Raw genomic sequence first — 21,272 nt, 5'->3', positions numbered from 1 at the left:
CTGGGGTACCCGAAGGAAACCCAAGTAGAACATAACTACTTGTAGATGTTGTCAATGGTGGGATTTAAACCTAGGACCTCAGCGCTGGTAGGAAAAAAAAATACAAATAACTATTTTTCTACATTTGAAAATGCCAGAAAAATCTGTGAAGGAGCTCAACAAGAGCTTACAATTATGTAAAATAGCATGTTCAGACACGGCAGATTTGCTGCGCATATTCTCACTACACTATTTGCATGTAGTGTACAAAAATCTGCATGGACATCAGAACATGAGCATTATCCAGTCCATAGCATGCTCATTCTTGTGTGGAAAAAAATGCAGATTTTCACCATGGATTTTTCCCTTTATTCACGTGTAATTCTGCCGCATCTGAATTTACTCTGAATGGAATGTATTTCTGCTTTCATTCCTTATAGGGAGAGCCGCCCCCATACATATTAGATAGATGGCCAGCCTCTCAGAAATCTTCAGATTTGGTCAACTTTTTTCCAATGTCTATGGGGACTCAAGATAGTGAGGCAGTCTTTAGATTTGACCCTAAACTCCTTTGGGTCCTCATCATGCCACCTCAAGTTCTGTCCCTTTCTGAAAGTCAGGTTTGACCAGAGTTGACAAAAAAGGGCTTCTATACTGATCCCCAGACTAGCATGTTTACTGATCTTATTAGAAGGCTTGACCACCATGCGGGAGAGCACCACGAATGATCATTGAATTGTTTGTGTGTCCCTGCTTCTATTATTCGACTGCTCATCTCCTATGGGGAGATATGTGACTGAAGACAATTTTTTGGCAGGACGTAATCAGCCAACGAATGAGTAGACTTTGCAGATCGCTTCACTTTCCCAATTACAGGGTGATTACCACCAATTGGGCCACAAATCGCTCCATGTAGGGCCCTTAGTCCAGGAGTAGCAATTTACAATGTAAGGGCACAGCCTGACCCCTCCCCTCTCAATATGAGTGCTGATTTCCTAGATCAGCCTTTTGAACAGCCCTTTATTCGTTAGGCAGGGCTGCATAAATTATTGTTGGTTTATTTGCGTGGCCCTTTACTTCTGGCATTTATCGGTTGTACATGCCCTGTAACAAGGTGAAATGCAGCTCAAAAATATTACCTGACAAATAAGTGTTTGCTCGTTCATTAGATGATCTCTGGCCCTATTACACATGGTTATCATGGCCTGTTGGGATAATTGCCCCGTGTATTTTTGCCCTGTCTCAGAGTCTCACAAAAGACTGACCCATCACATTGTTACGTCAGTAACAATCCGCCTGATGTAAACATAAGCCTTGACCAACCATGGCTAGGCTCAGATCACAAGTAAGCTCATACTCTATGGGACAAAGCCACAGCTTGGCAGAACAGCCATACTGTAGTTCAATCAAGGCCTCACCATCGTTTCCCAACCTCCACATCTTCTCTTTGGCTTGGTAGGGTCTTCTCTGAAGATAGACCATCTTGTGTCCTGCAGTAGTCAGGTCCAACACAATGTGTCGCTAAATGCTGCCAAGTCCTACAGGCTCTTAGTAGCCCTGTCTTCGAGCATGAAGATGTAGAGCAACTACACCCCACGTACCTCCTGGTCCCTGCCTGGCTCCCCATGGGCCTAGCTTCATCTCCAAACCTTGTGTAACATCAATTTTCTAAGTCTCATTCCTTCATCCATCTACCTCCCCTCACTTCTGGCTGTGCTGATGGCACCATGGTGTCAGCCAACCTCCAACAAAGCAGATAGGGCTGCCAGCTTTCTTGCAAAAAAAAATACCGGCCATGCAAATTTGCATAATTAATTATGTATGCGGAACATCACAGGATACACATTAGTGGGTGAAATTTTGTCCTATTTTGACCCCTAAAACTTTTTTAATTTCTCATTCTACGGGCCTGTATGAGGGCTCATTTTTTTGCGCCCCGATCTGTAGTTTTTAACAGTACCATTTTTGTTTTGATGTAACTTTTTTAATCTTTTTTTATTTTTTTTTAGAAAATTCGGGACTTGCAGTAAGTTACTAACTATAACTCCCAGCATGCCATTGTGGTGTCCCGGTACCGCATCCTATACGGTACCTATATGTTTGTGGGTCCCTATAGCCAGAGTCCCTTGGACGTAGGGGTCCACGTTGTATAGCCTGCCCTTGTCACCTCTATTCCATATAGTAAATCAGTAGTTTACTCAAGGTTTATGTAAATATAGTGATATACATGTAAAGAAATGGTTAATTACCTGCGCATAGCGTGCCAGGACCTGCGGGTCACATGACTAGGTGAACTCTATGGTATTTCTGCTTTGGGACCTTTGGAGGTCCTTATGCCGTATGTAATCCCATCATACCGTGTAACAGTGAATGACAGGTATTCGGACCAATCAGATTCCCCCCGCCCCCTGCCCATATAAGGGAGCGGCGGCCATTGTTCTTTCTCTTGTTCCTGTGCTGGCAAACGAGAAGGATCTGCGCAGCTATCTTCCGCAGTGAGTTAGCCCTGAGCCTTGCGGCAACGGCTGAATCTATTCAGAATCGCGAGTGTATCAATCCCAAGCACTCTGCAAGATCACCGGACCTTATCTATCCCCTATATCTGGACGTATCTGCAATAATTATCCTAAATTCAGAGACTTGTAATAATACTCAAGGTCCGCAACAACTGTCAGTCACTGAGCAATATAGAGACTGTTTATATAAGACTGTCACTGTGCATTGGATTTACCGCAAGCACTTAAATAAAGTTGTTCAAGTTCAACTTCCTTGTGGACCTTCAGTCATTTCATGCACCTATCGTTACTGGGAAGGGCGGCGATAGGCTTCAGCATACTAGCAATTACCTCAGCATACTAGCCCTCAGCCTGGCGTCACGAACTATCAGGTTAATATTAACCCCTCATATACCGAAACAACATCCCCACTACTATACACCCCCCAAGGCGTACCACACCCTGATACAGCCTGTGGCTCAGCAGCTGCCCCAAACGAAAACTACAACTCCCAGCATGTTGGACTATATAATAGTATATAGTATAGAAGTATGTAGTCCAGCTCACTCCCTCAGCCCGTCGCGCCAGGACCGGCGTGGGCAATACCGACTGGAACCAACAAACAGAAGCAAAATGTCCAGCGCGAATGTCAAGGAACAGGATGTTTTATTCCAATAAAAGCCAAAAAGAACGGGAGAACATGACAAGGTGACGCGTTTCGGTCCTAAAACTGGACCTTAGTCATACACTGTGGTACTGGTGTATGACTAAGGTCCAGTTTTAGGACTGAAACGCGTCACCTTGTCATGTTCTCCTGGTCTTTTTGGCTTTTATTGGAATAAAACATCCTGTTCCTTGACATTCGCGCTGGACATTTTGCTTCAGTATATAGTATAGGTCAGTGTTTCCCAACCAGGGGTGTCTCCAGCTTTTGCAAAACTACAACTCCTAGCACGCCCGGACAGCCGTTGGCGCTGGTTGGGAAACACTTGGTATAGGTTGTGGTGCAACATTCCAGGAGTTGGAGAATTGGTTGGATAAATACCAACCATTGCATTGCTGGTATTTTTTATATAAAAACACTGGCAGGTTGACAAAAATACTGGCTGTCCCGGTAAAATACCGGCCAGGTGGCAACCCTAAAAACAGAATATTTATACAGTGCAACAAAACATATATACATGTCATGACCAATAATCAACAGAAATGCTTCAGACCATATCTACTCATTTAAGAAAACAAGAACTTGTCTGTCACGATTCGGCTTCCAGGTAGTGGATCCTCTGTGTCAGCGAGGGATTGGCGTGGACCGTGCTAGTGGACCGGTTCTAAGAGGCTACTGGTTTTCACCAGAGCCCGCCGCAAAGCGGGATGGTCTTGCTGCGGCAGTAGCAACCAGGTCGTATCCACTAGCAACGGCTCTACCTCGCTGACTGCTGAGAAGGCGTGGGACAGAAGGACTAGGCAGAGGCAAGGTCAGACGTAGCAGAAGGTCGGGGGCAGGCGGCAAGGTTCGTAGTCAGGATGGGTAGCAGAAGTTCAGGTACACAGGCTTTGGACACACTAAACGCTTTCACTGGCACAAGGCAACAAGATCCGGCAAGGGAGTGCATGGGAGGAGGTCAGATAAAGGCAGGGAGCAGATGGGAGCCAATTAAGCTAATTGGGCCAGGCACCAATCATTGGTGCGCTGGCCCTTTAAGTCGCAGAGAGCTGGCGCGCGCGCGCCCTAGAGAGCGGAGCCGCGCACGCCAGCAGATGACAGCAGGGGACCGGGACGGGTAAGTGACCTGGGATGCGATTCGCGAGCGGGCGCGTCCCGCTGTGCGAATCGCATCCCCGACGGCCATGACAGTGCAGCGCTCCCGGTCAGCGGGACTGACCGGGGCGCTGCGGGGAGAGAGACGCCGTGAGCGCTCCGGGGAGGAGCGGGGACCCGGAGCGCTAGGCGTAACAGTACCCCCCCCCTTAGGTCTCCCCTTTTCTTTGACCGGCAACTGCCTCCCCTGGGATGAGGACACCGGGAAAAAATGGAGGGTTTCCTCAACGGCAGGCAGTACAGCAGGAGTGGGAATGGGGAGGGAGGGCAGAGGGCGAAGCCTGGCACGGGGCAGTGTGACACCAGGACGGGGGCCATGAGGAGGCACAGAGGTTTGCCTGACGGGACTGGGAGGGGGGGAGAGGCACTTCCTATGGCAGGCAGAGTCCCAGTTCTTTATCTCCCCGGTGGTCCAATCAAGGGTGGGGGAATGAAGCCGGAGCCATGGCAGACCGAGGAGGACCTCAGAGGTACAACTGGGGAGAATGAAGAACTCAATCCTTTCGTGGTGGGGTCCGATAGACATCAGGAGGGGTTCTGTGCGGTAACGCACGGTGCAGTCCAATCTGGCTCCGTTGACCGCGGAAATGTAGAGCGGTTTGGCGAGACGGGACACCGGGATGCTGAATTTATTAACAAAGGACTCCACAATAAAATTCCCGGAGGCACCAGAGTCCAAGCAGGCCACGGCTGAGAGGGAGGAGTTGGCTGTAGGAGAAATCCGCACGGGCACCGTGAGACGTGGAGAAGAAGACTTAGAACCAAGAGATGCCACACCCACGTGAGCTGGGTGCGTGCGTGCGTTTCCCAGGCGTGGAGGACGGATAGGGCAATCCACCAAGAAATGCTCGGTACTGGCACAGTACAGACAGAGATTTTCTTCTCTACGGCGATTCCTCTCTTCCTGGGTCAGGCGAGACCGATCCACTTGCATGGCCTCCTCGGCGGGAGGCCCAGGCATAGACTGCAAAGGATGCTGTGGGAGAGGTGCCCAGAGATCTAAGTCTTTTTCCTGGCGGAGCTCTTGGTGTCGCTCAGAAAAACGCATGTCAATGCGGGTAGCTAGATGGATGAGTTCTTGGAGGTTGGCAGGAATCTCTCGTGCGGCCAGCACATCCTTGATGCGACTGGATAGGCCTTTTTTAAAGGTCGCGCAGAGAGCCTCATTATTCCAGGATAGTTCAGAAGCAAAAGTACGGAATTGTATGGCGTACTCGCCAACGGAAGAATTACCCTGGACCAGGTTCAGCAAGGCAGTCTCAGCAGAAGAGGCTCGGGCAGGTTCCTCAAAGACACTTCGGACTTCAGCAAAGAAGGACTGGACTGTGGCTGTGGCAGGATCATTGCGGTCCCAGAGCGGTGTGGCCCAAGACAAGGCCTTTCCTGAAAGAAGGCTCACTACGAACGCCACCTTAGACCGTTCTGTAGGAAACAAGTCTGACAACATCTCCATATGCAGGGAACACTGAGACAAAAATCCACGGCAGAGTCTGGAGTCCCCATCAAATTTGTCCGGCAGGGACAAGCGGAGGTTAGGAGCGGCCACTCGCTGCGGAGGAGGTGCAGGAGCTGGCGGAGGAGATGGTTGCTGCTGTAGCAGAGGCAGAATTTGCTGTAACATGGCGGTCAACTGCGACAGCTGCTGTCCTTGTTGGGCAATCTGCTGCGATTGCTGAGCGACCACCGTGGGAAGATCAGCGAGACTTGGCAGCGGCACCTCAGCGGGATCCATGGCCGGATCTACTGTCACGATTCGGCTTCCAGGTAGTGGATCCTCTGTGTCAGCGAGGGATTGGCGTGGACCGTGCTAGTGGACCGGTTCTAAGAGGCTACTGGTTTTCACCAGAGCCCGCCGCAAAGCGGGATGGTCTTGCTGCGGCAGTAGCAACCAGGTCGTATCCACTAGCAACGGCTCTACCTCGCTGACTGCTGAGAAGGCGTGGGACAGAAGGACTAGGCAGAGGCAAGGTCAGACGTAGCAGAAGGTCGGGGGCAGGCGGCAAGGTTCGTAGTCAGGATGGGTAGCAGAAGTTCAGGTACACAGGCTTTGGACACACTAAACGCTTTCACTGGCACAAGGCAACAAGATCCGGCAAGGGAGTGCATGGGAGGAGGTCAGATAAAGGCAGGGAGCAGATGGGAGCCAATTAAGCTAATTGGGCCAGGCACCAATCATTGGTGCGCTGGCCCTTTAAGTCGCAGAGAGCTGGCGCGCGCGCGCCCTAGAGAGCGGAGCCGCGCACGCCAGCAGATGACAGCAGGGGACCGGGACGGGTAAGTGACCTGGGATGCGATTCGCGAGCGGGCGCGTCCCGCTGTGCGAATCGCATCCCCGACGGCCATGACAGTGCAGCGCTCCCGGTCAGCGGGACTGACCGGGGCGCTGCGGGGAGAGAGACGCCGTGAGCGCTCCGGGGAGGAGCGGGGACCCGGAGCGCTAGGCGTAACATTGTCTATAGGCTCATTCTTTCGACAGCTATCAGTCCCAACTCCCTTATATTCAGTAAACCACTGCCTGACATCTTTGACAGCGTATCCTCCAATAGGATCAAAGGACTGATGTGTTCAAATTCAACAAGCTCGATCAGTTTCCCCCAAACTTCTGCCATTGTAGGAGAGCCTGGTCATCCCTTACAGGGGAAACACTATGGCCATATAAAGAGTCTCTAAATATATCTATACATTCCTTTAAAGGGGTATTCCATGAATTCCTTTTATTTGACTATGCTACAGGGGCTGTAAAGTTAGTGTAGTTCATAATATAGTGTCTGTACCTGTGTGTGACAGTTTTCTCACAATTTTTCTGTGATTTTCCCCCCAATATTTATTTTTACCAGCATACAAAATGACTGTTGTCTCAGATTTTTCCCAGGTTGCAATGCGGCCGAGACCTGACATCACTAGTCAGCTGATGACAGGGAGCCTGTCTACTTCAATGGGTGGAGCAATCGCTTGGTGGGAGAGAGATCAATCTGCAACAGCTGTAGGCAAGCCAGGACTCCCAGGACTGGATAAAAGTAGTAGCTTTATTGAATCATATTATAATCCAAAGTAGAAAAGATATGTAGTGGCTAAAAGAACAAACGAAACGCACCAAGTCTTAATCATGGTCCTGTAGGCACCCTGATTGAAAACCACAGGTCTTTTGTTTCAATGGGTGGGGTGGCTGATGTGTGGGAGGGAGGAAAATGTCATTATGGGATTTGTAGTTAAAAAAAAACATAAGTAAAACAGGAAATACCAGTTCACAAAAAGCTAGCCACAGTGTTATGGTAATCTCATGACATAGCCATTTAGCCCCAAGACAAGCGCAGATCCTTCCTAAGCATGTCCATTACTGTCTGTCAGGTACATACTAAAATCACCTTATGGTGGAGAACCCCTTTAAGTAGAATGAAAGGAGAAAGTTGCCTTTGACCAACCACCAGGCTATTGCCGTCATTTCCTAATCCTAAGGACAATGACTGCACAATAAAGCGTTCTCATAATAAGCCGCATTACAGTAAAAGCTCAGATGACTATTTTTGAGGAACATCAAGGTTCTTTCCCCGTATCTGTGTCCTTTGCCTGAAGCATTGGCTATGGCTATCTCGCTCATATCTGTGTCTTCAGAAAGATGAGAGTTAAAATTCAGTCTATTTTATGTCCACCTGAAGTGGCGGCTGAATGACACCGCTAAATGACTTTCCTTTCAGGCAGGGCTGATGCCTTAAGGTGAATCTTATGTTGCAGCCATAAAGGTTTGGAGCAGTCAGGCCTGAAGGGTGTCCGTTAAATCACAAAGAAGGTCCTGTAGAGTCTGAGTAGCCAAGAGGTTTATCACTCCCCTCAGATAGCGACAATAAATCCTTTACTTTGTGTTTACTGAACTACCAAGTCATCAGCTTCCAGCTGTCATTGTATAACTTGTATTTTATTATTACTGACTTGCACACAATTTACCTGCATCACCAAGAGCTCGGGGGATTGCATTTTGGGAATATCTACTTAAAGTGATAAAATAGATTTTCTACATCCACATGAGAAGAAAAGTAAATGTGTCATATAATGTGCTGCCATATACTGCCCCCATGCTACATAGTGATTTTCACCATGTGAAGCTGGGCACTAATAGGTTGTGTCACTGTTTTTTGTTTTTTGTGCATCTCATCATCAATAGTCATACAGTGCGATCTGTTTCATCCCAGCACAGCTGCATCCATGCGTTTCAGTAAGCGGGTCATGTAATCAGGTCACCAGTCTGACCACAGAATATGACAGTGTTGTGGAAGTGGTCAGTCCTGGATCAGCTGACTTCCTGTGAACTACTTCATGACATCATCACCAGTTAGAGCTTGGAGGGGAGAAAGTATCTATCTGTATACTGCTCCTCTCTCTCTATGGGAGAAGGAAATTGGTTTCAGTTTTCCTAAAATGACTGCAAAAATGTAACCGCAGCTGTCCAAGTCATGGTAAAAACGTGTAATTTTTTCAAGATGCAGTACAAACATGTGAAAAATGCAGTAAAAACGTGAACACAGCCTAAAGACTTCAACAACTTTATTGTGGTTATAGATCAAATTTCATTAAATGTGAACTGTGCACATAATGTGAACTGATCATAAGCCAATTATGAATCTAATGAGTTCACTTTGGAGCAGCAGCAGCTTAATTAGATGACCAATTGCAGTAGTGAGACTCCACCCTCTCTCTCTCTCTCTCTCTCTCTCTGCAAAGCCAGATGAATCATGGGAAATGTAGGCAGCATTAGGAAACCATTTCAGAGATGGAATTGCATCCAGTATAGAGCCAAACTTATGCATGCCATGTCAACTAAAACAGGTAAGCACAAGGCATACACAAGAACCTCTACGTTATTTTCTAAAATTGCTTTCGCTGCACTGTAATCAGACCCGGAGCGAACGTGCTCCCCGGGGACTGATTCTAACGGGGTGCTGACCATGCGGCGGGACCCCCGTGATCAGGCATCTTATCCCTATCCTTTGGATAGGGGATAAGATGTCTTAGCGCCAGAGTACCCCTTTAAATCAGTATAGTAATGTGCCCTAAGACCTGTATGCATAATAATATGCATGTGTTCATATGTAAAATACCTTTTGATTTATGTATATCCATGATCAGTCTTCTGATATTTTCTCAAAGGCTGGGGGTGTTTCCTCTGGAACTCCTCTCCTCCCCCCTCGTCATGAGGTCTGCACAAACATTTTTACTTTTGAAAAGCATATTGGCTGAATGCATGCTCTATATAACACTAATGCAGCCATGTGAAACTTTATGGTGCAAGAACAGAAGAAAAACCTTCTAAAAAAAAAAAAAAAAGATTTTTACATTCTCACAGCTCTGTAACCAAAGTGCATGCTTTATATTACCCTAAAGCAGCCATGTGGAGCCTATATGGTGCACATACACAAGAAATAAGTTAATAATGACCAAAGAGAAAGCATTTGCATATAATTCATAGTTTAGCACCTTGTATTGCTTGTAAGTGTGTATGTGAATGCTTCTCCTGAGGAGACTGCAGGCTGTCTGGATCTTGTCTGGGCTGAGGATAGCATGAAGAGAAGGGGGGCGCTGCTGCAAGGTGCGGGGGGATGGGGGGCGCTGCTGCAAGGTACGGGGGGGATGGGGGGCGCTGCTGCAAGGTAGGGGCGGGGTGGGGGGTGGGGCGGGGGGTTGTTTGGGTTTACTTACCGAGCGGCAGGAAGAGTCTCCCCCGCACCCGTCCCTCCCTCATCGGCTCCTGGCTCACTCCTTCCCCCATGAAACTCCTGTCCTGGGTGCCTCCAGTTGATTTACCACTACAACTCCCAGCATGCCCTGACAGCCAATAGATGTCAGGGCATGCTGGGAGTTGTAGTGGTGAAACAGGTGGAGGCACCCTGTTAGGAGAACTAAGGGCGGAAGTGCCGGCCCCAGCAGGCATCAGTGACGTGGTGCCTGCTGGGGAAGTCTGCCTGGTAGTGAGTACACTATCAGGCAGACTAAATGCCATTTTAAAAATAGTGAAAAAAATAAAAAATAAAGGCAGGGAGGGTGTTAGGGATAGAAGGGCAATAGGCAGGGACAGAAAAAATAAATCATAATGGTGGGAGCTACCCTTTAAGTATATTAGGAAAATGCTTCATTTTAAAGGAAGTATTAAATGGAAAAAAGTTGTTTCTAATGAAAGTAACGCTTTAAACTGGCCATAAACTTTAGCTGACAGGTAAGTCTTCCGATACCCTCAAATACATATATGCTCACCTCTGCCAGGCACACATGTTCTGAGCAAGGAAGGTCTGAGTAGGCTGTTGCCAGACTCCTCCTCTGGTAAATTATCTCTCCAAAATCAAGTATTTGGCGATTTGGGCAGCCACCCAAGTAAGGTGGCACTACTGGGGGACTATCTAGTGAGGTAACAATACTGAGGGATTATCTAGTGAGGTGGCACCACTGGGTGCTCCCTGATGTGTGGGGATACTACTAGGTGGCTTTCTATTGTGAGGTGGCTATCTAATCTGTGGAGGCACTACTGAAAACTATTATAAGCAAGCACTACAGGGAGCTATCTTCGTATGATGACACTACTGGGGGGCTATCTAGTGAGGTGGTACTACTGGGGGGCTATCTATTGAGGTGGTACTACTGGGGGGCTATCTAGTGAGGTGGTACTACTGGGGGACTATCTAGTGAGGTAACAATACTGAGGGATTATCTAGTGAGGTGGCACCACTGGGTGCTCCCTGATGTGTGGGGATACTACTAGGTGGCTTTCTATTGTGAGGTGGCTATCTAATCTGTGGAGGCACTACTGAAAACTATTATAAGCAAGCACTACAGGGAGCTATCTTCGTATGATGACACTACTGGGGGGCTATCTTGTGAGGTGGTACTACTGGGGGGCTATCTAGTGAGGTGGTACTACTGGGGGGCTATCTAGTGAGGTGGTACTACTGGGGGGCTATCTAGTGAGGTGGTACTACTGGGGGGCTATCTAGTGAGGTGGTACTACTGGGGGGCTATCTAGTGAGGTGGTACTACTGGGGGGGTTTCTAGTGAGGTGGTACTACTGGGGGGCTATCTAGTGAGGTGGTACTACTGGGGGGCTATCTAGTGAGGTGGCACTACTGGGGGGCTATCTAGTGAGGTGGTACTACTGGGGGGCTTTCTAGTTAGGTGGTACTACTAGGTGGCTTTCGAATGATGTGGCATTACTGGGGGATTATCATTATTCTGTAGGTCCATACGGTTAAAATGATAACCTACTTATATAGATTTGATTTTGTCGCACTTCTGGAAAAAATCATAACTACATGCAGGAAAATTTATACGTTTAAAAATGTCATCTTCTGACCCCTATAACTATAACTTTTTTTTGCGCCGTGATCTGAAGCTTTTATCGGAATGATTTTTGTTTTGATCTGACTTTTTGATCACTTTTTATTCATTTTTTAATGGTACAAAAAGTGACAAAAATACGCTTTTTTGGACTTTGGAATTTTTTTTGCGCATACGCCATTGACGTACGGCTTAATTAACGAAATATTTTTATAGTTTGGACATTTACGCACGCGGCGATACCACATATGTTTATTTTTATTTACACTGTTTTATTTTTTTTATGGGAAAAGGGGGGTGATTCAAACTTTTATTAGGGAAGGGGTTAAATGACCTTTATTAACACTTTTTTTTTACAATGTTACAGCTTCCATAGGGACCTATAACACTGCACACACTGATCTCCTATGCTGATCACTGGGGTGTATTAACACGCCTGTGATCAGTGTTATCGGCGCTTGACTGCTCCTGCCTGGATCTCAGGTACGGAGCAGTCATTCGTCGATCGGACACCGAGGAGGCAGGTAAGGGCCCTCCCGGTGTCCTGTAAGCTGTTCGGGACGCCGCGATTTCACCGCGGCGGTCCCGAACAGCCGACTGACTAGCCGGGATACAACAGCTGGAGGCACACTGGTTGGGAAATACAAACCTAACTTAAAGCGTACCCGTCAGATCCCAAAAAAAATATATATTTTTTTAAATATCACTCAGTACCTAATCCTGACCATGTAAATCTAATTTTAATGTGTCTAGCACTAGAGATGAGCAAACTTACAGTAAATTCGATTCATCACAAACTTCTCGGCTCGGCAGTTGATGACTTTTCCTGCATAAATTAATTCAGCTTTCAGGTGTTCCGGTGGGCTGGAAAAGGTGGATACAGTCCTAGGAGACTCTTTCCTAGGACAGTATCCACCTTTTCCAGCCCACCGGAGCACCTGAAGGCTGAACTCATTTACGCAGCAAAAGTCATCAACTGCCGAGCCGAGAAGTTCGTGATGAATCGAATTTACTGTAAGTTCGCTCATCTCTATCTAGCACCTTTATTTATTTATTTTTTACACTTTTAATTTATCTCACTAGTCTGAATTCCTTTTAAAGTGAGGGGGCGTGGCCTCACTGTGCAGCTCTCCGCCCCCTCGCTTAGTATGCTGTCTGCTCACATCTCCCCTAGCATTTGCAAAACTACAACTCCCAGCTTGTCCTCACTGACAGTAGCGGGACACAAGCTGACAGGGGGAGGATTTTTCCTCCAGGTGTGAGCCCTGCGCTCATAGCTGTCAATCAAGGAAGTGTGTCCATGACATAGGTGATGATGCATGGACACAGCAGGACTAGTATGTGTCCCAGCAGGCAGGGGGGCAGTTGTTTGACTGGCTTTTTCAGTATGAAATACTGAACATTTTCTAATGAAAGCAATTGCTAAACCTATTGGTCATACATGCTTTACAACACATCAAAAGTTTTTGTATCTGACAGTGCCCATTTAAGGTGGAGCATCACTTCCCATTCTCAAAATTATTCTAACAAGATTTTCCCAGTCCTGAAGTGATTTGTTGGCCTGATAACTGCTCCAGAAGGTGTTGTCCCCTAATGGGAGTTCGGGTTGCCCATAGCTGTGTGCACCTTTATTAACCCCTTAAGGACGCAGGACGTAAATGTACGTCCTGGTGAGGTGGTACTTAACGCACCAGGACGTACATTTACATCCTAAGCATAACCGCGGGCATCGGAGCGATGCCCGTGTCATGCGCGGCTGATCCTGGCTGCTGATCGCAGCCAGGGACCCGCCGGCAATGGCCGACGCCCGCGATCTCGCGGGCGTCCGCCATTAACCCCTCAGGTGCCGGGATCAATACAGATCCCGGCATCTGCGGCAGTTCGCGATTAAAATGAACGATCGGATCGCCCGCAGCGCTGCTGCGGGGATCCGATCATTCATAACGCCGCACGGAGGTCCCCTCTCCTTCCTCCGTGCGGCTCCCGGCGTCTCCTGCTCTGGTCTGTGATCGAGCAGACCAGAGCAGGAGATGACCGATAATACTGATCTGTTCTATGTCCTATACATAGAACAGATCAGTATTGGCAATCATGGTATTGCTATGAATAGTCCCCTATGGGGACTATTCAAGTGTAAAAAAAAATGTAAAAAAATGTAAAAGTAAAAAAAAAAGTGAAAAATCCCCTCCCCCAATAAAAAAGTAAAACGTCCGTTTTTTCCTATTTTACCCCCAAAAAGCGTAAAAAACATTTTTTATAGACATATTTGGTATCGCCGCGTGCGTAAATGTCCGAACTATTAAAATAAAATGTTAATGATCCCGTACGGTGAACGGCGTGAACGAAAAAAAATTGAAAAAGTCCAAAATTCCTACTTTTTTAATACATTTTATAAAAAAAAAATATATAAAAAATGTATTAAAAGTTTTTTATATGCAAATGTGGTATCAAAAAAAAGTACAGATCATGGCGCAAAAAATGAGCCCCCATACCGCCGCTTATACAGAAAAATAAAAAAGTTATAGGTCATCAAAATAAAGGGATTATAAACGTACTAATTTGGTTAAAAAGTTTGTGATTTTTTTTAAGCACAACAATAATATAAAAGTATATAATAATGGGTATCATTTTAATCGTATTGACCCTCAGAATAAAGAACACATGTCATTTTTTCCAGAAATTGTACGGCGTGAAAACAAAACCTTCCAAAATTAGCAAAATTGCGTTTTTCGTTTTAATTTCCCCACAAAAATAGTGTTTTTTGGTTGCGCCATACATTTTATGATATAATGAGTGATGTCATTACAAAGGACAACTGGTCGCGCAAAAAACAAGCCCTCATACTAGTCTGTGGATGAAAATATAAAAGAGTTATGATTTTTAGAAGGCGAGGAGGAAAAAATAAAAACGTAAAAATTAAATTGTCTGAGTCCTTAAGGCCAAAATGGGCTGAGTCCTTAAGGGGTTAAATAATACAGGCGGGTTTGCCACAACTTGCCCAGCATTGTTTACCATACTCACAATGGCGGTACTATCAGTCATATCTTCTACCATCCCATTCATTTTTGGCACAGAGGGATACCAGAAAGGTTTTTGGTACTTCCTATTGTTATGTTAAAAATTGAGGCTCCCACTCACTGGGGGGGGTGGGGGCGTTTTTTTTCCATTTTTTTTTCCTCTCTGATTGAATCCTACTACCCAGGAAAAGTTGCCCACCCATGAAGGCAACTTACTGGAAATTTTGGTTCCGATCAGATAATATCTGCTGTCTCCACTACGAGCTTCATATTTTACAAAGGAAATGTGACTTGAATTGTGCAAAAAATAATTTTAAGGCTACGTTAACACAGGCATATCCTGCTGAACAACATGGGAGGACATTCCAAAGAGCGGGCATCGGCAGAACATCCGACGCTAGGACCGCTTCATAGACGGCAATGCATTTCTAAGCAGATTCCTTTGAAAGAACAGACATGTTTATTCTTTCGGCAGAAACCGGCATCGGAATTTCTGTGGCGGAAACTCTACCGTGTGCACGGTGCAGCAGAATCCCATGGAAAACAATGGGACTCTGCTGCAACGAAATTTCCAGGGGAAATTTTTCTTCCGGATTCCGCTCGGAAATTCAGCATTGTGAACAAGGCCTAAGGCAGCTTCTTGCCCACATGATGATGTACTGTTTCAAGTGACCCAGAGCATACCATGTGGACAAGGCTGCATTTTGGGCTCTTCCCGAGCCCTACACCACCAACCATATGTAGAGATTGTGCAACCTAATCGAAGTCTTCTTTAGCAGAAACGATGGTAACAAATTGCCCCTTATTGTCAAATTTGGGCAAGGCCTGTCTGGATAGGAGTAGATGAAATTTGACAATGACCTGCCTCTTGACCACATCCATTCGTAGACACCTCTGTCACAAGTTTCACAGATCTCTACACATCCACTTTGTATGGCATGGGTTATAATTAATTAATATTATACATACAGTATCTCCTATAAGTGACTCCACCCCTCACATTATATATACAGTATCTCCTATAAGTGACTCCACCCCTCACATTATATATACAGTATCTCCCATAAGTGACTCCACCCCTCACATTATATATACAGTATATCCCATAAGTGACTCCACCCCTCACATTATATATATAGTATCTCCCATAAGTGACTCCACCCCTCACATTATATATACAGTATCTCCCATAAGTGACTCCACCCCTCACATTATATATACAGTATCTCCCATAAGTGAGTCCACCCCTCACATTATATACAGCATATCCCATAAGTGACTCCACCCCTCACATTATATATACAGTATATCCCATAAGTGACTCCACCCCTCACATTATATATACAGTATATCCCATAAGTGACGCCACCCCTCACATTATATATACAGTATCTCCCATGAGTGAGTCCACCCCTCACATTATATATACAGTATATCCCATAAGTGAGTCCACCCCTCACATTATATACAGTATCTCCCATAAGTGAGTCCACCCCTCACATTATATATACAGTATCTCCCATAAGTGAGTCCACCCCTCACATTATATATACAGTATCTCCCATAAGTGACTCCACCCCTCACATTATATACAGTATCTCCCATAAGTGAGTCCACCCCTCACATTATATATACAGTATCTCCCATAAGTGAGTCCACCCCTCACATTATATATACACTATATCCCATAAGTGAGTCCACCCCTCACATTATATACAGTATCTCCCATAAGTGAGTCCACCCCTCACATTATATATACAGTATCTCCCATAAGTGAGTCCACACCTCACATTATATATACAGTATCTCCCATAAGTGAGTCCACCCCTCACATTATATACAGTATCTCCCATAAGTGAGTCCACCCCTCACATTATATACAGTATCTCCCATAAGTGAATCCACCCCTCACATTATATATACAGTAACTCCCATAAGTGAGTCCACCCCTCACATTATATACAGTATCTCCCATAAGTGAGTCCACCCCTCACATTATATACAGTATCTCCCATAAGTGAGTCCACCCCTCACATTATATATACAGTATATCTCATAAGTGAGTCCACCCCTCACATTATATACAGTATCTCCCATAAGTGAATCCACCCCTCACATTATATATAGTATCTCCCATAAGTGAGTCCACCCCTCATATTATATATACAGTATATCCCATAAGTGAGTCCACCCCTCACATTATATACAGTATATCCCATAAGTGACTCCACCCCTCACATTATATATACAGTATCTCCCATAAGTGAGTCCACCCCTCACATTACATACAGTATCTCCCATAAGTGAGTCCACCCCTCACATTATATACAGTATCTCCCATAAGTGAGTCCACCCCTCACATTATATACAGTATATCCCATAAGTGACTCCACCCCTCACATTATATATATAGTATCTCCCATAAGTGAGTCCACCCCTCACATTATATACAGTATCTCCCATAAGTGACTCCACCCCTCACATTATATATATAGTATCTCCCATAAGTGAGTCCACCCCTCACATTATATATACAGTATCTCCCATAAGTGACTCCACCCCTCACATTATATATACAGTATCTCCCATAAGTGAGTCCACCCCTCACATTATATATACAGTATCTCCCATAAGTGAGTCCACCCCTCACATTATATATACAGTATATCCCATAAGTGAGTCCACCCATCACATTATATATACAGTATCTCCCATAAGTGAGTCCACCCCTCACATTATATATAGTATCTCCCATAAGTGAGTCCACCCCTCACATTATATATAGTATCTCCCATAAGTGAGTCCACCCCTCACATTATATATACAGTATCTCCCATAAGTGAGTCCACCCCTCACATTATATATAGTATCTCCCATAAGTGAGTCAACCCCTCACATTATATATACAGTATCTCCCATAAGTGACTCCACCCCTCACATTATATATACCGTATATCACATAAGTGAGTCCACCCCTCACATTATATATACAGTATCTACCATAAGTGAGTCCACCCCTCACATTATATATACAGTATATCCCATAAGTGAGTCCACTCCTCACATTATATATACAGTATATCCCATAAGTGAGTCCACCCCTCACATTATATATACAGTATCTCCCATAAGTGAGTCCACCCCTCACATTATATATACAGTATCTCCCATAAGTGACTCCATCCCTCACATTATATACAGTATCTCTCATAAGTGAGTCCACCCCTCACATTATATATACAGTATATCCCATAAGTGACTCCACCCCTCACATTATATACAGTATATCCCATAAGTGAGTCCACCCCTCACATTATATATACAGTATCTCCCATAAGTGAGTCCACCCCTCACATTATATATAGTATCTCCCATAAGTGAGTCCACCCCTCACATTATATATACAGTATCTCCCATAAGTGAGTCCACCCCTCACATTATATATAGTATCTCCCATAAGTGAGTCCACCGCTCACATTATATATAGTATCTCCCATAAGTGAGTACACCCCTCACATTATATATACAGTATCTCCCATAAGTGAGTCCACCCCTCACATTATATACAGTATATCCCATAAGTGAGTCCACCCCTCACATTATATACAGTATCTCCCATAAGTGAGTCCACCCCTCACATTATATATACAGTATATCCCATAAGTGAGTCCACCCCTCACATTATATACAGTATCTCCCATAAGTGAGTCCACCCCTCACATTATATACACAGTATCTCCCATAAGTGAGTCCACCCCTCACATTATATACAGTATCTCCCATAAGTGAGTCCACCCCTCACATTATATATACAGTATATCCTATAAGTGAGTCCACCCCTCACATTATATATATAGTATCTCCCATAAGTGAGTCCACCCCTCACATTATATATACAGTATCTCCCATAAGTGAGTCCACCCCTCACATTAAATATACAGTATCTCTCATAAGTGACTCCACCTCTCACATTATATATACAGTATCTCCCATAAGTGAGTCCACCCCTCACATTATATATACAGTATATCCCATAAGTGAGTCCACCCCTCACATTATATATACAGTATCTCCCATAAGTGACTCCACCCCTCACATTATATATACAGTATCTCCCATAAGTGAGTCCACCCCTCACATTATATATACAGTATCTCCCATAAGTGAGTCCACCCCTCACATTATATATACAGTATCTCCCATAAATGAGTCCACCCCTCACATTATATACAGTATCTCCCATAAGTGACTCCACCCCTCACATTATATATACAGTATATCCCATAAGTGAGTCCACCCCTCACATTATATACAGTATATCCCATAAGTGAGTCCACCCCTCACATTATATATACAGTATCTCCTATAAGGGAGTCCACCCCTCACATTATATATACAGTATCTCCCATAAGTGAGTCCACCCCTCACATTATATACAGTATATCCCATAAGTGAGTCCACCCCTCACATTATATACAGTATCTCCCATAAGTGAGTCCACCCCTCACATTATATACACAGTATCTCCCATAAGTGAGTCCACCCCTCACATTATATATATAGTATCTCCCATAAGTGAGTCCACCCCTCACATTATATATACAGTATCTCCCATAAGTGAGTCCACCCCTCACATTATATATACAGTATCTCTCATAAGTGACTCCACCTCTCACATTATATATACAGTATCTCCCATAAGTGAGTCCACCCCTCACATTATATATACAGTATATCCCATAAGTGAGTCCACCCCTCACATTATATATACAGTATCTCCCATAAGTGACTCCACCCCTCACATTATATATACAGTATCTCCCATAAGTGAGTCCACCCCTCACATTATATATACAGTATCTCCCATAAGTAAGTCCACCCCTCACATTATATACAGTATCTCCCATAAGTGACTCCACCCCTCACATTATATATACAGTATATCCCATAAGTGAGTCCACCCCTCACATTATATACAGTATATCCCATAAGTGAGTCCACCCCTCACATTATATATACAGTATCTCCTATAAGGGAGTCCACCCCTCACATTATATATACAGTATATCCCATAAGTGACTCCACCCCTCACATTATATACAGTATATCCCATAAGTGAGTCCACCCCTCACATTATATATACAGTATCTCCCATAAGTGAGTCCACCCCTCACATTATATATAGTATCTCCCATAAGTGAGTCCACCCCTCACATTATATATACAGTATCTCCCATAAGTGAGTCCACCCCTCACATTATATATAGTATCTCCCATAAGTGAGTCCACCCCTCACATTATATATAGTATCTCCCATAAGTGAGTCCACCCCTCACATTATATACAGTATCTCCCATAAGTGAGTCCACCCCTCACATTATATATAGTATCTCCCATAAGTGAGTTCACCCCTCACATTATATATAGTATCTCCCATAAGTGAGTCCACCCCTCACATTATATATACAGTATATCCCATAAGTGATTCCACCCCTCACATTATATATACAGTATCTCCCATAAGTGAGTCCACCCCTCACATTATATATACAGTATATCCCATAAGTGAGTCCACCCCTCACATTATATATACAGTATCTCCCATAAGTGAGTCCACCCCTCACATTATATACAGAATACCCCATAAGTGAGTCCACCCCTCACATTATATATACAGTATAAACCATAAGTGATTCCACTCCTCACATTATATATACAGTATCTCCCATAAGTGAGTCCACCCCTCACATTATATATAGTATCTCCCATAAGTGAGTCCACCCCTCACGTTATATACAGTATCTCTCATAAGTGAGTCCAACCCTCACATTATATATACAGTATATCCCATAAGTGACTCTACCCCTCACATTATATACAGTATATCCCATAAGTGAGTCCACCCCTCACATTATATATACAGTATATCCCATAAGTGAGTCCACCCCTCACATTATATATACAGTATCTCCCATAAGTGAGTCCACCCCTCACATTATATATAGTATCTCCCATAAGTGAGTCCACCCCTCACATTATATATACAGTATTTCCCATAAGTGAGTCCACCCCTCACATTATATATAGTATCTCCCATAAGTGAGTCCACCCCTCACATTATATACAGTATCTCCCATAAGTGAGTCCACCCCTCACATTATATATACAGTATATCCCATAAGTGAGTCCACCCCTCACATTATATACAGTATATCCCATAAGTGAGTCCACCCCTCACATTATATATACAGTATATCCCATAAGTGAGTCCACCCCTCACATTATATATACAGTATCTCCCATAAGTGAGTCCACCCCTCACATTATATATAGTATCTCCCATAAGTGAGTCCACCCCTCACATTATATATACAGTATATCCCATAAGTGAGTCCACCCCTCACATTATATATACAGTATCTCCCATAAGTGAGTCCACCCCTCACATTATATATAGTATCTCCCATAAGTGAGTCCACCCCTCACATTATATATAGTATCTCCCATAAGTGAGTCCACCCCTCACATTATATATACAGTATTTCCCATAAGTGAGTCCACCCCTCACATTATATATAGTATCTCCCATAAGTGAGTCCACCCCTCACATTATATACAGTATCTCCCATAAGTGAGTCCACCCCT

The sequence above is a fragment of the Hyla sarda genome, chromosome 5, assembly GCF_029499605.1.
Source record: "Hyla sarda isolate aHylSar1 chromosome 5, aHylSar1.hap1, whole genome shotgun sequence".
NCBI classification, from domain to species: Eukaryota; Metazoa; Chordata; class Amphibia; order Anura; family Hylidae; genus Hyla; species Hyla sarda.
The sequence above is the reverse complement of the archived record's forward strand: the minus strand, read 5'-3'. Positions refer to the sequence as shown.